At 31.5% G+C, this 19108-nt stretch overlaps 1 pseudogene; it reads left to right on the top strand.

The window, feature by feature from the left end:
* Window positions 1-17998: 17998 nt before the first annotated feature.
* Window positions 17999-18607, top strand: LOC146956879 (agamous-like MADS-box protein AGL80 pseudogene; annotated as a pseudogene).
* Window positions 18608-19108: the final 501 nt, after the last annotated feature.

The following is a 19108-nucleotide window of genomic DNA, read 5'->3' as shown; positions in this document are numbered from 1 at the left end:
TTTTAGGTGTTATGTGAAACTGGTTTTCAACAAGAGTAATGAAGTTTTTGACATGTTGGGACACATCAGATTTAGATTTAAGGAGGACAATCCAAACAAACCTACTGTAATCATCAAGTATAGTAAGAAAGTACTTGTGATTATGAATAGAGGGCACAGCTAGAGGACCCCAAATATCAAAGTGCAAGAGTTCAAACTTCTGAGATGCAACAGATGAACTAAGAGAAAATGGCAACTTCTTTTGCCTAGCAAAATGACATATATGACAGGTGGCTTTGGAATCAAAATGCAAAGAAGGATAAAGCTGGGACATGTGAGCTAATCTTTTGTAAGAGACATGGCCAAGTTTGAAATGCCAAATAGCAGACAAAGGAATAGAGGTATGATTATTGGTAGAAACATTATTAACAGACAAAGATTTATTCAAAGAAGAACTAAAAAAATCTAAGTTCAATCTATAGAGACCTTCAAACTGCTCACCCAAACCAATCATCCTCTGGGATTGAAGGTCCTGTAAGAAACACTTATTATCATGAAAAGTGATATAACACTTCAGAGAATCACAAAGTTTGAAGATAGAGATCAAATTAAGAGTGAATAATGGTGAAAACAAGACATTGTCAATGTAAAATGTAGGAGTGAAATGAATGGTGCCAGCAATGTCAACTAAAACAGAAGATCCATTGGGTAAATTAACAGGTTTAGGGGTAATTTTGTGATAGGAAGTAAACCAGTGAATTGAAGAAACAATATGTTCATTGGCACCAGAATCTAAAAGCCATAAATCTGATTTAGATTGAAGGGAACAAGTGAAAATGGAAGATATACCTGAACCAGTAAAAGGTTGTGAGCTTGAAGGAGTATGAATATGATTGGTACTGGATGTGGAAACTGCAGGGAGCAAATTCACTTGTTGTAACAAACTGAGAAGCTGATCATACTTCTCCTGAGAAATATTGTTACCAGGGTTTGAAGGAGCCTCACTACTACTTCCTGGTTGTGTCTCAATTTCATCATTACTACTAGAGACATTGACAGAAGATCCTTGCTTCTGAAAATTGGGATGGCCATGCTTTTGATAACAATAATCAACAGTATGATTATGTTTGCCACAGAAACTACATTGTCTGGGTGGCCTGAATCCAGAAGAATATCCCCTTCCCCTTCCTCTGCCTCTACCATGTGAGGATTCAGTAGCATTCACAAGGGAAAGAGATTCATCAGGAGGAACAGAGAGTGAATGATTATTACTTTCCTCTTGAATCACTAGTGAATACACTTTGTTAATGGAAGGGAGTGGATCCAGCATAAGAACTTGAGTTTTTACCACATTAAATTGATCATTTAACCCAGTCAAAAACTGAATGACTTGATCCTCAAGTCTAAAATTTCTTGCTTCTCTCATTGCTGCACATCTACAGGGATGAGGGCATGTGCAATGAGGCATAGGCCTGTGTGAATTCAACTCTTCCCATAGAGTTTTCATTTCAGTGAAATAATCCAAAACAGTTTTGGAACCTTGTTTCAAATTGTTGATTTTAGATCTCAAAGTTGCAATACGAATTCTATCAGCTTTAGCAAACCTTTCCTTGAGATCTTGCCATGCATCAATGGCGTTTTCATGAAACACAAGAGTTTGCGCAATTTGCGGTGAAACTGAATTTATGATCCAAGATTGAATAAGATGATTGCATCGTTCCCATGCAGCACGATTCAAATCATCATCATCTGGAATCTCCATAGAACCATCAATAAACTTCAATTTATTCTTCGCGCCAAAAGCACGAATCATAGAACGACTCCATGCGAGGTAATTGGAGCCATCTAATGGAGGAGTAACAAGAACAGAGTTTGGTCCTTCACTCGGATGAACGTAGAACACAGACTCTGTATCAGGTTGATTGTTACGAACCATTGTGGAAAACAAAGAAGAAGAACGAAAATGCAGATATGATGCAAGAAAAACGAAGATGATTCGCAAACAAGCAAGAAATTCTGCGAAGAATCAATCAACAATCGCAAGAAATTTCTGCAACAACAATGGCGAATCTCAATGAAGAAGATGAGAATCAGAACCGTAACAAACTTTGTAACTAACTTTCTCCATGGAAATGAGAGAAAAGGCTCTAGATACCATGTTATGAAATGCAACAAATGATAAAATGGTTCATTCTCATTGATTGTGAAAAGAGAATACAAGTAGTATTTATACACAATGTGATAAGATTCAAGGCTTATCAGCTAAAACTAACTGCATATCAGCTAAACTATCAGCTTATCAAGCCAAGCTAAGGAAGTTACTTGCAGCTCAAGTAACTTGTATCACAAGTTACTTGCAGCTCAAGTAACTGCACTCTCTTCATTCTTCTCTTCACTCTTGTGCTCTAATATTTTGTTCAACCAAACAACATTGTCGGCTAGTATTTAACAAATTGCGACAAAAAAATCTAAAGAAAAAGGTGTAAAAGCATAACTGAATAAATTTCACTTTTGGATTAACAGTAAATTGAATGTATATTCCACTTATAATGATGAAAAGGATAATCACAATAGAAGATATGCCCTTAACTTTGCTTATTATCCAAACATAACAAAGAAATTTGAATTGAAAAACAACAAGATCAATAACAAATACAATGAATATGAATAATTGTTAAAAGTAGTATAGTAACAAATGACACATATAAGTGGAAACAACCAGTATTGATATTTTCCAAACATTGTTAGTAGACAATTTTTGGGGGTCATGAGTATGCATGGTTTGTCTTCAAATGGCGTGTCTCACACGAAACAATCAAGCAAAGCTTCAAGAGGCATCTTGGCAAAGACTATATGTCCAATCGCTATTATACAGTGAAAACAAACAAGCCTTTACAAAAGTGTTAAAAGTGAGTTGAAAAGTAAATTTGAGCATAAACATAATATTTTAAGTCAAAAACTATAAAGTTGAGCATCAATTAAATTTTCATCAAATCTAAACGCAAATATAATTTTACTCAAATATATCAAAGTCAATTTTATTTTTCTAGAACCATGTTTATCTCCCCTTGTTTAACCAAACACAAACTATTATATTTAACATTAAAAAAAAAAGTCATCTCATTTCACATGCAATTTCAACTTCATTTTTTGGATGAGTTCAACATTTGGGTGAAAAATTTAAAATAAGTGTGTATTACATGTTCAATTCATAAACCAGAAATCATAGAACAACTAAGGCAACACAAAAAGGATTATTATTGAACAAAACCAGCAGAGAAACAAGAGAAAATACCTTGTGAGACATTGAACAAAAAAGTGAATCAAATTCTTCTAAGATGTCTGGTTTGTTTGAGATGAAAGTGATGCCCGTAAACGAAATAGAAGATTGATTTTCTGCCCAATTTCAGGCTAGATTCAGGATGGGTTCTTTGTAAGCAAGCAAATTTGATGATGTAAGATAAAACATTGGAATGCACAAATAACTTTTAGGAGGTTAATTGTGAAAGTATATTGTAGTCAAATTGAATTTAATTAAAAAATTTGGTCAAATTGATTATTATATAATACAAGATAGAATAAGAAAAAAAAATAAAAATTTCAACTTTAGATTATTATGGTCAACATTTTTAAAATGAAATTCTCTATAAGTTAAATTTGGATTTTTAAATAGGAAAAAATAATATTCAGAATTATTTTACTATATATTGAATATATAATAATTTTTTTTGAAAAAAAATATTATAATAAAAAGTAGGATATGGTCACATTTAAATAAATACTATACGATAGAAATATTCAAAGATATTATTTTCTTTTTACTAGTTGTATGGAGATAGAGATAGTTTAGGTTTATCTTATACTAGAATTTCCCATGGATTAATTGTGAATGTGGTTCAGGCAGCTCCCGACTTTTTAATGTTATTCTAGCTTGATAAAAAAAAAACTAAACAATAGAAAAATAGCATATTTCAACTTCAAATTATTATGGTCATTGTTTTTAGATGTAATTCTATTTAAGTTAAATGCAGATTTTTAAATAGGATTAAAATCGATTTATCATATTATGGTGAAATGAGTATGAAAGAAAATATTATATAATTTTAACTTCTATATTTTTTTTTGGACAAAAACAAAACGATTTCAAATTGATAGAATACATCAGAATCAACAAGTAGCCTAGTGGCTAGAATTCACCTTTTTCAAGGTGAATATGTGATTGACTGAAGTTGATCTTTCAAGAAAATGTAAAGGGTGAATCTGCGAACAAACTCACATCACCTAAGTTAATAGTATTTTTGGTCAAGTAGCCTAGTGGCTAGAATTCACCTTTTTCAAGTTCAAGGTGAATATGTGATTGACTGAAGTTGATCTTTCAATATAAACCAAAGGAACACCACAACAAGATGCGAAATCAAACAACGCCGGACAAGACGATGAACAACACAATGCCGCACTTAGACGACGAAAAAAAAATATAAAAGAAAACACTTGATATATATATATATATATATATATATATATATATATATATATATATGTGTGTGTGTGTGTGTGTGTGTGTGTGTGTGTGTGTGTGTGTGGAAATCACTTATTTAAATCGAAAGAAAGGGGAAAAAAGATGCAGATGGGTGATTCTAGGTCAAAAAATGACCTAGAACCACCCCTCTTCGATGAGTGAAAGAGAAAGAAAACTAAGAAAGAAGTTGGAGTTTCTCTCACTAATTAAGAAACTATGTTTAGTTTGTAACTTTTCATATAAATTCAAATTTTAATTATATTTTTTTAATTAAATATTTACCATTGAAATTTGAAATGACAAATATTCTCACAATTATAGAGATTACCATAACATTTATTTTTCAAATGATTTTCAAATTTCAAAATTTACTTTAATAAAATTAAATTTTTCTTTAATATACACAGTAATTTATTTAGTTTCACACGGGTTTTCTACGTCGAGAGAGGTAGCATTATTGGTCAAGGTACGGTCGAACACTAAATGTGAAAACACTGCTTAGTATTATATTTAATAATTTTTTTTGTCAAGTAGTCTAGTGGCTATAACTCACACATTTTAATGTGGAGAAGTGGATTGTTCGGGGTTTGAACCCGGCTCCTGCATAAAATATGCAATACCCCTACCAACTGAGCTAAGTTCACGGGGATTATTTTATTATTATATATGCATATCAATAAATAATGTTTAATAATGATGACCATCAATTATCTTTTTTGATGAAATTTTATATCATTTACTCTTTTTTTTTTGTGGTGTCTGAGGTTCGAACCCCCAATCTTGCATATATTATACTGTACATTGTCCCTACCAACTGAGCTAAAAAGACATCATTTACTCCCTCTGCCCTTATATATATATTAGCACTCATTTGACTAAAAATTTGTCCCTAGCCAAAATTCTGTCCCCACTCTTATTGCTCAACAATCGGAATATGGCTTCACCGGCCCTTTGCTCTGGCTGTGGTCTTGAAGATGAAACTTTTCTTCATTATGTCCGTGACTGTAATTTCTCTCGTATTATTTAGAACCATGTATGATTCAGTGATGCAAATTAAACAATCTGACCTTAATGGTCATGCTGAACCCTTTTCAAGCTATAAAAAAATTAAACAATCTTTTCATTGAAGATTTTTATTCTTATTATCACATCTCTCTAACTTCTAAGGTGGAAGGAATCCTTCATATAACCAATGCTACATTCACCAATTTAACCATCGTGGATATTTCTTACCCGACTTACAATTATGTTATATCCACGCCGAAGTTAATTTCTTTCACTATGAATGATTCCCCTTTTAAGGCTTCGGATAATCCATGGGTGAAGGTTGTTCATCCCACCCTTCAGGTAATATGCATGATAATATATTTCTTTCTTTTTTGTTAAACTAAAAAAAATTCAAGTGCTAGAATACTTTTGAGCATAACTAGGAAGTATCAACTCATTTTAGTACAAAAAATATTATTACTATTACTAATGAAGGTGACCTGCATGCTGAATTCTTGGATATAAATTCCTTTAGATTGTTTTTCTTTTCTCCGTTTTTGCTTCAAGAGATAAGATATCACCTAGTAAGTAAAATATTCGCCCTGCTAGCATTTTAATGCATCATTTTGTTACTATTCCCTCCGTTTCAAAATGAGTGTTGTTTTAGGTGTTTACACACATATTAAGAAATACAATGATTAAAAGAAAGAGAATGGTTATTTTACCAAATTATCCTTATTAACTAGTGGTTAGTTTTAAAAGTAATACTTTGGAAGTAGTGTGCTGAGTATTAATTGGAGGGTACAATTGAAAAGAAAAAGTTATTATTGCATTGAGAACTGAAAGTGACATTCATTTTGAAACAAATTTTTTTGGCTAAAGCGACACTCATTTTGAAACGGAGGGAGTAGATGTTTTAACATTAACTCCTCGAGATCCTAAATTTTCCCCCCTTTAGATACATGCATTATTTAGCGCACAATCTTGATGGATATTGTATTTGGTCTTTTTCACTTTCAATTTTTGTATCATTATTTCTTATAGTGAATCTATGATTTGTGATTTAAATTGGCATACTATAGCATTATTTTATGAACCATATATCGAGCTAGTTGTGGTATAATTGATTATATGAATGTGTTTAATTTGCTAATTTGAAAACATCTTCCATATTGCAGTTTGGTTATATATTATGCATTATTAATGATTTTACCTTATTATTAATACATTTGTTGTTTGAAATTTTGTAGGTGACGGAAGAATGGTTTATTTCAATGATAATATGTCTAAAAACTTCCTGCATTTGATATAATATTATATTGATGTATTCTGTCAAGTGTAGTGTGTATATTTCAATTCATGTTCAATAAATGTTATTAGATCCAATGGCGTTGCCAGGACCCCTGAGTTAGGAGGTTCAAACTTTTGAACTTTAATTAATCTATACTATATATAAAGAAAATACATTTGTGACTGCCTTTTTCCTTCTTAATTTTACCTTCCATTTAAATTATTTTATTTACTATTTTATCCTTTTTATAATACTACTTAAATTATTAATTAAAAAATTAGTTAATATACCATTAAAATATAGAAACAACCTCACTATAATAGAACAATATTATCGATAACAATAATATATAAGGGGAATGAGAGATTTTGGGCGAGATTTTTTATTCCAATTATACCCCTAAATAAATTCTCTTGTAATAATGATATATTGCTAGTGTCATTGAAAAAATAAGAGTGTAAACGTCATAAACATCTATACATATAATTTTAATCAAAATACTAACTAATTTTAAATAAATTCCACAAGTATTTTATTATTAATCATTTTGGTTCTCGAATACATTTTTAAATAATTAATGTTGTGCTCGAAAGTGTTTTTTATTGGTTAACTTAGTCTATAAAATTATTAATAAAAGAAGTATTAGAGTGTGTTTGCAATTTCAATATATTTAAAAAATAGTGATAATGTCTCACATACTCAGAAATCAAAATAGTTGTTTGTTCATAAAAGATAAAATGAAATGAAATGATAGTTGTAAAAATAATCATGATTAATATATAAATAAATAAATAAAAGTTTGTTTCAGTGGCATAACATTCTCAAAACAATTCTGAACATGGGTTGATCTAGACATGGGACTTCATGCTTTTGCGTTTGGGAGAAAATTAAAATTAAACAACAAAATAAAACTAACAACGAAAAATAACAAAGCTAGTCAGTCTTAACATTTTAAAAGCTGATACGCGTGTGGCTGATACAATATGGTGTGAGAGAGAGAGAAACTTTACATGATTGGTTCAATATAGGGTGCAAAGCAAGACTTTGAGGGGATTCAAGATACAGAATTGATGGAATAGTGGGTGTAAATTTAAAATCTGAGGGGTTCACTTGAATCCCCTAGTTTGTATGTAGCTCCGCCAGTGATTACATCAGAACAATATTTTAAGGTGCTGTTGTTGTTTCATAGTGGTTTCTTGTGAAAGGAATAATTTTCTGCAAGAGAACAAATTTGATTTTCTTCAAATATTAAGTCTATAACCAAAATGCACACAAGGCACATTTCAAATTTAAACAAGCAATACCATACAAAATGGTTTTAATATAAATCAATAGCATAAGTGTAAGATTCATAAAACATGTATGCGTGGCACAGAAATTTTAAGAAATATCTTGATTGATGGTTTAACACCATTGGATTGAAAGTTTCCAACGTTTGCTACTCTAGGCCGTGAAACATTGCTTCCTTAACCGTTGTGTGCGAAGTGTAGAGTCAGGGGCAAACCCACATTGAGCTTAATGTGTGCACTTGCACACCCCTGATGTGCACTTAAAAAATTACAGTTATTATAAACTATGCACTTTGCACCTCCTGAATATCAAGTCTTGCACTTGTGTCCTAGTCTCACCCGAATGTCATGTGTTTTGTTAGGAATCATTTCATGTGTTGTTGAGTGAATTTTAAATAAAATGACAATAGAATACTTGGAGAAAAGCACTTCACCCAGGATTTCATGTGGTTTTGTACTGATTAATAAAGTGAGATATATAGGACATGCCAACACAGTGCCACGAAATTGATAAACAATTGACTTCCTTAAACATGTGGTTATGAGCTCGACCCTTGACCACTGTAAGATTGGAAGAACACTTGTTGAAATAAGCTAGTTTCTTGAGTGGATCTCACTATTTTGAATGGGGGATTGCTATATATCCCAAGAAATATCCAGCGAAGGCCTCGTGAATTGCAAATTTCTTTGATAACAAAAAAATAAAAGTTCTCCCACTTACCAAACATGATGTCAGCAACAATAAATGCAACAATATTTTAAACAGTCGTGAACCTTTCGTGATTCAACTTGTCGCTTTATACATTTTTCTTTTGAATGATTAGTCTCGGGCTATTGCCATATAGTAAATTCAATTTCAGCCGAAAATGAATTTGTTGAAGTAACTACGTCGCACAATTACCAATCATGATTTTTTTTTTTATATCTAAATCGATGATAAAGACCGTTTACTGTATGAATGAAGCCTTTTTTTAGCATGGTCATACATGTGTTATCGGTTGCATCTTCAACTGCTTTGATACCTTTTATTCTATCTTCTTCTCCCATACAAACATATGTAATGTTGTGATTAATTCACACCGCGACCCTGACCGCATTTAAAACCTTATATATCTTATTAAGCTGTTTGTACGGTTCTTCACTGAGAATAAGGATAGAAATGTGTATATCTCGACTCTTCTCCTTCCCATGTACATTCATATCAGAAGTTTTCTTTGTTCTTTGTGGTTCTCTTAGGTTTTTTTTTTGATAGTTCATCGTATGTTCTTTTGAATGAATTGCTTCTGTTTAATACTATCTTTTCTTATTTTTTTAAAAAAAATTTATGTTGGTTGTCGAAAGATGCAACCATTGCTCGAGAAGATAAAGATGCAGACGAAACCATTTGTACAACCATTGCTTTTTTGTTTTTATCTAATTTTAGATTCTTATTTAATTTTAATAATATTTAATCCTATTTTTAAATGAAAATAAATGATATGGATGTTGGTTAATGACATGGAGTCAATTTTATTATTGTCATGCCACGTCATAAAAAATGGCGGGGAACCAAAAAAATCTCAGGGATTAAAATAGGAGGATAAAAAATTCGGTTTTAAAAATAGGAGATTAAAAGTTAAAGTTTTATAAAATAGGGGGATCAAAATTCCATTTAAGCCTGAATATTTTGATTGGAAACCTTTTTTCAATTAAGTATTTATCTTTATACTCTCATTGATTATCAGTTATGGAGTGATACTTTTTTTTTTCTTCAATGTTTCTTCAATGATTTCGATCTTACTTTTAGGTTTGTAAATTTGTGTTTTTAAGGGGCTTTGTTTTGGTATTTCAAATCAATTATTATTCATTCTATATAGACATGGCAATGGGGAGTGGTGGGGACGGGTTTGACCTTCCCTATTACCATCATTGACTCTCATATACTTGCACATTAGCCTAGTCATATTCAATCGGATGATAAATTGAATCTCATAGGTTTCGGGTATCCCCTCCCCATTCCTTTACAAAATAATTTGTTTTAGTAAAAATAATAATAAGTTTTTTCCATCTTTGAGGTTAGTGTTGTAATGCATTATCGAATAATATGCTCACTTTAACATTTCATTGACCGACTGATTTGATTTCTCCTTTAAATATGAATGGAAGTATTTATAACATGACAATTATCAAAAGACGACAAACTTGTCAAAGACTTTTGATGTTGTCGTGTCTTTAGATGCTTGAAGTCCTCAAAGATTACACTTCTTCAAATGCTTCTAAAAGCTTCCTCTTCTGATCCAAAAGTTGACTTCTGGCTGACCTTTCTTCAGATCTTGTTCCAAGTCTCCAACTTCTCAATTTCTTTAGATGCTCTTATATGTTCAGAATCTTGATCTCTTAGAACCAAAAATTGATTTTATAATTCGAATTTAAGTCCATGGTCCTGCAAACTTGAACACATATTAGTATATATAATTGTTCTTTTCATACCATTTAATCTTGCAACAGGTACAAAAGTTTTAGTGTAATCTATAGCTTCCTGCTGACTGTAGCCTTGAGCTATATGTCTAGATTTATTTCTTACCACTTCACCTTTCTCATTGAATTAACTTGTTTTTGAAAACTCATTTGGTTCCAATGATGTTCTTCTGAGGTGGCTTAGCAACTAACTCTAAGGCATCATTTCTCTAAAACTAATTTTGTTCTTCTTGCATTGCCACAATCCATCCATCATCTAATAATGCTTCATCAACAAAAGTTGGCTCAATCAGTGAGAGTAGTCCCAACACGGAGTGTTCATTTTTGAATGCTTATATTGTCTTCAGATGACTGTCTTTATTTCCAATGATTATCTCTTCTAGATGTGAAAACTTGTACTTGAATGTTCTTTTGGATTGTGTTGCTTCTTTTGAACCATCATGAACTTCAAAATCTTCTTCATCTGAATGTGCTTCATAGGGTACACCAACTTTTGGACCATCAGAGGAACTCACACGTTTTCAAGCTTCAAAAGCTTGTTCAGGTGCTGAAGCATCTTAAGTGATCTGAATTTCTGTGAACCGTTTAACTAGCTTTGACATTTAAATGTTAGACTCTTTGTCATCCAATTTGATGTGTATTGATTCTTCAACTACGTTAATTTCAGAATTATACACCCTGTATACCTTTGAGTGTTCAAAGTATTCTAAGATGATACCCTTATGATATTTGGCATCAAATTTCTTTAGATAGACTCTGTTGTTCAAGATGTAACATGTACATCCAAACTGGTGAAAGTAAGATATGCTTGGTCTTCTTCCTTTGAAGAGTTCATATGGTGTTTTGTTCAATATAGGTTCTTTTCTAAACATAACATGTTGTGTTTACAACTTCTGTCCAGAAGTACTTAGCCATACCAGTTTCATGAATCATGGTTCTAGACATTTCTTATTGATAATATCCTTTCTCTAACTTCATTTTACCGTGGATTTCAAGGAGACGAGAATTCATGGAGAATTCAATGTTTTTTGCAAAAAAATTCAAATGACTCATGTTATACCCTAATTTTGGACCTAAAAACACTAGCTCCATTCCTCTTTTCTTGCATTTCAAGTCATTTGAACTGTCTCTGATCAATTACATCTTTCTCTGCATTTTATTTCAATATTACTTGCAAAATTCATATAAAAGGGTGTTTTAGTCATTTCCTGTGTCCAAGCTCATTTTAGTCCTTTAAAAAATTGCTTGAGTCTTTTCAATTGTTTGAATAAGTTTTTATTTCAATTCCATGTCAAAATCCATTTTAAAAATTGCATTTGAAGTCATTTTGAGTCAGTTTAGCCCCTAGGGGCATTTTAGTCTTTTCATGTGTTAAAACTCTGTTTAATTTCCAAAAAATTGTCTCTGAGTCTTTTAATTTTGCTTGTATAAGATCTTGCTTTAATTTCCTGTTAAAGATCCATTTTAAAATTGCATCTGAGTCATTTTGAGTCGTTTTAGTCCCTAGGGGCATTTTGGTCTTTTCACACGATATTTCGACAGAGAGAGGTTACTTTAAAGTACCTCATTTAAGTAGTTGGTTCGTTTTAGTCCGTTTTGTCATTTTTAATCGTTTCACTTTACGTTTAGTCAAATTTACCAATTTTTAGTCCAATTTTATTTTTAATTTTCTCTTTTTCTTAAAAGTCCTCAAAACTTCCAAAAATTGCATTCAAGTCCTTTTTCTAGTTTCAAATTTTATTTTTAAGTCCTTTTTTTTTGTTGTTTATTTCGAAATTTTATTTTTTAAGTTTTTTTAAATAATTGTAGAATAGTTTTTTAAAATTTACAGGTTGGTCCTTTTAGTTTTAGAAATTGCAGATTGGTCCTTTTGTCCAAGTCATTGTCCAAGTCATTAGTCCAGAACACGTGGCATTCCCACATTGGTCCAGAGTATCATACCTGGCCTATAAATAGAGGCCACATCATTCAATGCAGAAGGATCACCATTCATTCAACGCCAGCTCATCACAAACACATTCCCATTTCCATTTTCCAGAAAAAACGAATCAAAAACCACTTTTCATCAAGAACATGATGAAGTTCACGAAGAACTTCATCATCTAACAAACCCTAACCACTTCCAGATTCGTAAAAACCAACACAAATCAATAAATCCATCATCAAATACACAAAATCAATACAAGATTCCAGAAAATCGAAACCAAAATGTGTTCAAATTAACAAAATCAGTTCAAATTTAGCAAGAGTTCTCAGAGATTACTTCGGTAATCATCATCATCGAACGTATTTCCTTGCAATTCAAGTGTGAATTCGTCAAATTACGACGAATTCAACACGATCACAAGGGAGTTTGAAGAAGAGAAGAAGAAGAATCAAACAGAAATCAAAACCGAATCCAGAAAACCACATGAGCCTCTGAAATCAAGATCCAGTTCACATCAATCCAAAACCCTAGGGTTTCAGATCGTACATTGAACCAGAAGCTCGAAAATGAAGAAGTCTCTGAACCTGCAAAACAAAGCGTAACGGTTAGGGTTTCCAGATCGAAGATTTCTAGGAAAGCAAGAGACGAAGCACTTCGCAAGGATCTTCTGACGAAATTCCTCATCCTTTGTTCAAAGCTTCAACGAGGTAAAATATCAAACTCTTCGAATACTTCGCCTTGCCGTTTCAAATTCATGTTGCTTATACCTTGCATGTGTGTTCTAAGTCCTCAAACGGTGTAGATCGGAGTAGATCGAACATGTTCTTTCAAAAGATTATGAAAACTCAAAATATTTTTCAAAACCGAAAGGTTACAGACCCGATCTACGTCGTTCTAGGCTTCTTTTATGAAATCAAGTTGCAGATTCATGCTTAGGATAGAATTACGAACATCTGGATGTGTTTGATTCGAATTTCTGGGTAGAATTAGGGTTCCGTCGCCGGAAACTTCATCGGCGGTGGTCAAACCCGCCGGAGAAGACAACCAGCGAAGCTAGAGAGAAGAGAGAACGAGAGAGGAGAGAGAGAGGTGTGTTAGAAATGAGACTGGACCGGTCTCACACCTTATATAAAGGCGTTGAACCGGTCCGGTTTATTTCTGGTTCGTTTCCTTTCGTTCTTGACCTTCAGATCTAGGTCTGGATCGATCCAACGCCTCTGAGGCATTTGGATGATCCAGACCCATGCGTGTTTAGGCCTGGGCTGTCTCTTGTTACTGGGCCTAATTTCTGTCCTTTTTTCTTGCTATTTTCCACGCAAATGTTGCTTCCTGCGCCTCTTGCATATTAAAATTTTTCATTAAATCTCTAGTTATTTTTTCTACGTAATTTTGATATTTTCCTTGTTGTTTTCATGATATTTCCATGTGTTAAAAAATAGATGAAAATACATGTGAATTTCTTGTGAATATTTTGTTACTTTTGTGCAATTTGTATTCTCTTTGGTATGTTTGAATCTTAGCAATTTGATACATGAAGTTGATTGTTGACATATGATTTTGTGATGCATTTTTTACATGGTGACATGCTTAGGTCACTGTTTGTGTTAATATCCTTTGTTTTCTTGCATTACAAGTTACATTTCATTTTGTAAATATATGAATAAATGTGTGGATGATATCTATGTGTTTTCATACCATTTTTAGTGTGATCTTGACCTATAATTGTTCATGTTGCTACAGTACCTAAGGCTATTTGAAAACAAGCATGACTTGAACAATCATAGGTCATGATCTTGGTTCTAGTATTACTAGCATTTTAGGTCCTTCTTGTGCTATTTTTACTTCTAATTTTCACTTCCTTTCTATACCATTTTCTTTGCTTATAATCTCATTATTTTCATGCCTTTTTCTACTAACATTTCTACTTCTTGTTCCATGAGCATCATAAGCATTCCATACTTCATCCCCTCCTTCATCCTATTTCTTGCACTTTAAATTTTACCAAAAAATTAGAATGTAAAACTTAGGAATTTTGTAATATCTTTCCTATGCTTTTAAATTCTTGCAAGACCATAGAATGTATCTAGGCCAATGATGTAAAGGACAATGGACTCTAATGATGTACACCGACACAAGCACCGACACATGCACACACCTCACTTTAGATGTATGGCTAGGATATGCATGTTTAGATGTATGTTTAGGGTTGAATGTTTAGATAAATGCCTAGGGTTTATACTTAGAAAAAATCATTTTCCAAATAAACTTGAATAATACCACTCAAATCATTTTCTAAATAAACCTTGGGATCAAAATCCCATTGTATTTTCCCTTTTATTTTCTTAATCAAATTTCAATGAAAATGAATCATACTTGACTTCTTTCCAAAATCACTAATCAAACCTCACAATTTCACAATCTTATGCCCTTGAGGCCTCTCTCTCTCATTCTTCAAAAATCAACCAACAAAAACAAAAATCTTTTTGGAAGAGAACTACGGTGGATTTGATCCCTTAAACGGGTACGCAGGCAAGGAACAAAATTCCTTCAATTCAAATAAAATAAAAATTCAAACACATTCTTCCCCCTCCAATGCTTCACTTAGTAAACTCTTAGGTGTAAATATCATTTTCAAAATAGCATTTAAAAATAAAGCGCGCGCGTAGAAAGTAAAGACGGTTCCTATAGGATACTATAGTCGTTATGGGTGCCTAACACCTTCCCGTAGCGAAAACAACTCCCGGACCTCGATTCTCAAGGGTTTTGCTTATTTTTCCCTTCCCAAGAAAAAATGAGATATCAACGGTTAAAAAGGTTTAAACGTAATCAATGTTTGACACCCGAAAACCAAGATAAAACAACTCATTTTCAAATTCTCCACCATGATCACTTCTTACTTTAAGAATTTTCAATTCCTTTTGATTTTGTACTTAAGTGCAAAAATTGCTAAACACATCATATGCTTTATCTTTATTTCTAAGTAACTTGACCCAAGTCCATCTTCTATAGTCATCAACTATGACTAATCCATATTTCATCTCACTGATGGATGCAGTAGTCACTGGTCCAAATAGATCAATGTGAAGAAGTTCTAAGGGTCTGGAGTTAAAGACATTGTTCTTTGTTTTAAAATAAGTTGAAGCAATCTTCCCTTTTTGACATGCTCCATTAAGAGCATTTGAGTGATATTTCACTTCTAGTAGTCCTTTGACACGTTTTAACTAGTATGTCTTAAACGCTTGTGCCATAGCCATTTTTCATCACTTACTAATAAAAGAAAAGCTACCTCCATTAAGAGCATTTGAGTGATATTTCACTTATGGTAGGCCTTTGACACGTTTTAACTAATATGTCCTAAATGCTTGTGCCATAGCCATTTTTCATCACTTACTAATAAAAGACAAACTACCTTCTGATCTGCCAAATCAGATAAGTTGATCTTATAAACATTGCCTTTCTTCTCGAGATTTTGATTCACTATGTCAAGATAAAATTTGATCACATACATTGAGAAAATATATTTGATAGTGTTGAAAATAAAATAAAAAAAATCATATATAAACTTTTAAAATATACACAGAGAATTATAATTCATAGATATTTAGATGTCTTTAATTTTTTTAGATATTGATGGTCGAAATTGGCAAGTGCACCAAAGTGTAACAAGTAATAAAATAGTAAGTTTATCGTTCTCCACAAGGATTGTTGTTCAAATTAGCAATTAGCAAAAATTATTTTAGAGAGTCAAATTAAAAGGGATTAAGAAAGGGTTGCAAAGTTTATTTGCCCTGTCCAATGCGAGACCATATGGGAATCCTTGAACACCCCCCCACCCCCCACCCCCACGTCTTCGTTGGAATTAACATAGTAAATCATTAGTTATGTGGTGTCTACTTATGATTTAAGAAACTAAATTTAGAAATCCTTATTAATCCTAGTGACAACATGTGCGGTAAGTTAACCTAGTTAAAATTATAGTGTTACCTAAACGAAGATTTATAAAGTATCAAGTTTCATACTTAATTTCATTAACTATAATTAAGAAACAAGCAATTAGAACTGCATGGAACAAAAGAATAAATTCCGGTTGTCAATCCCACTATTTCTATACGGATCAATTTTCAAGATTACTGATACGAATTCTCAGTTGAAAAAGTATGAAGCATAGTGATGTTTTATAAAAAGTAAGTACTTTTGTATCGTCTCCACAAGTACTAGTGCGAAATTGCCGTTCAACAATTAATATTGTTCTAAGTGATAAAATTGTAAGGTGTTTGGTTTCATAAGCTACTCCCTCCGTCCCTTAATGTAACCCCCCTTTGTATTTTTCACATTTCTTAAGAAAAGTTGTCAGTGTAATTAATGTGTCTGTTTTGTGTATTAATATTACCAAATTGTCCTTTGTTTATATGTGTATTAAATTTGACTATTCATATTTCAAGACAAGTTAGTAGTATTAATTAGGGGCATGTTTAGGAAAAAAGTAATAAATGCATCTAGTTTGAAAAGGGGGTTACATTTAGGGACAAAAATAAAATCAAATGGGTGGTTACATTAAGGGACGGAGGGAGTATAAAACTAAAAAAATGTAAATGATACAAGAGTTAATAGAGATATGAGTATGTTGGATTAAACTTCGTCAACCTATTTCAGATGCATTCTTATGATTAGTTATACATATTGTAGTTATTACTCGATAATATCACGCATCGCTCGACAAATATTATCTATGTCAACCTACTTAAATTATTAAATTTTAAAATTTTCCCTACAAAAATAATTATTATTAAATATTAAATATTGATATGCACAAGTAATTTATAAACAACATATAATATGTCCTCGCGAGCTTAATTAGCTCAGTTGGTATGGACAATGCATAATATATGTAAGGTTCGGGGTTCAAACCTCGGCCACCACAAAAAAATAATATAATAAATGGAAGCTACCTCGGCCACCACAAAAAAATAATATAATAAATGGAAGCTTCGAAGATTAAAATATATTATAAATTATTATATAAAAGATAAATATGTATATTAATCTAAAAACTTTATATGGAAATAATATATTTTAAAAGTGTGAAAAGATTATATGGAAATAATATATTTGACTAATAATGTTTTTATAAACTATTGACCATAATAATCAATCTTGACCTTAATTAATCATGATTTTTTTTATTTGTTATTGTATTTATTGATAAATTTGACCAGACTCTATTTTTTTATTCACAATTAATAAATTTGACCATAATCTATTTTTTTATTCACAGTTTATTGATATCTTTAATAATAATTATTAAATATTATATAAAATTTTATTTCTTATTGTATTTATTGATAACTTTGACCAGAATCTATTTTTTATTATTTTTCATTCACAATTAATAAATTTGACCATAATCTATTTTTTATTCACAATTTATTTATATCTTTAATAATAATTATTAAATATTATAGAAAAAAATATTGATTTTTTTTTATAAATTTGACCATTATAAAAGCCAGAAGGCATTTGCATAACAAAGCAAGAAAAAAAAACTGATTCCTTATAGTTTTTCCATGACTAGGAAGAAGGTGAAACTTGCTTTTATCTCCAATGATTCGGCAAGAAAGGCTAGCTACAACAAGAGAAAGAAGGGTATCATTAAGAAGGTGAGAGAGCTCTCTATTCTTTGTGGTATTCCAGCCTGTGCTATAATTTCCAATCCGTTTGATTCTATAACAGAGGTGTGGCCAAATCTAGAGGGAGCCATACAGGTGATTGAGAGGTATCAAAATGCATATATCAAACACAAGAAAAATAATGTGAACCAAGAAAGTTTTCTTTTGCAGCAGATTACTAAAACCAGGGAACAACTAGAAAAGCAAAGACAACAGAATAATGAGAATGAGCTGGACATTCATATGGTTAGGCACTTGCAAAACCAAGAGTTGCCTGATGATTTGACTGTTACAGATTTAAGAGATTATGATAAGCTAATTGAGAAAAAGATGAAGGAAATTGAGGACAAGATTGTTGCACTCAGTTTATGAAATTGTTGTTGTCTTAAACTTAATGTTGTGATTTTGATTGATGTTATTTCAATAAAAAATTCTAATAAAAAATAAAATTGTCAAAATAAAAGCTTATTTCACTCGGTTATTCAGTTTTCCGCTTGTTCACTATTACACACTCCAAAGTAAAAGCTTATTTCACTTTTTTTATCTCTTTACTTTTTTGCCTTTACCTTTATTTTATGAATTTCTTAATGTATCTCTAAAAAGAACTTTTTATATAATTCATGATTTCGACTCTTTTGGTTTGTTGTTGTTTTCCTTACATGGGCTTATTTTTGGTGAATTTTTTTCCAAAGCTTTTAGTTTTTAGTTTTCTTTTGTTTTTGGGCTTACAATCTTACCTAAAAAAAAAATCTCTTGAATAATTATATCCCTAGATTGATTTTTATTGATAAATATTATATTTTAAAGTATTATAAAAGATTTATTCCAGCTTAATCAAAGATCTTATGTTTGAATCTAGTTCTGAGAATAAATTAGCAATATTAAATCTCTTGAATGAGAGTTTTGTTATTCATTATGGTTTTACCCAATTCAAACCAAAAGTATTATATCTTTTTTTTTACAAAAAATATTACATCTATATTATTTGTTTAA

This window comes from Medicago sativa, chromosome 1 (assembly GCF_051527215.1).
Source record: "Medicago sativa cultivar Bolivia chromosome 1, Bolivia_mono, whole genome shotgun sequence".
Lineage (NCBI taxonomy): Eukaryota > Viridiplantae > Streptophyta > Magnoliopsida > Fabales > Fabaceae > Medicago > Medicago sativa.
This window is presented reverse-complemented; position numbering and strand designations above follow the sequence as displayed.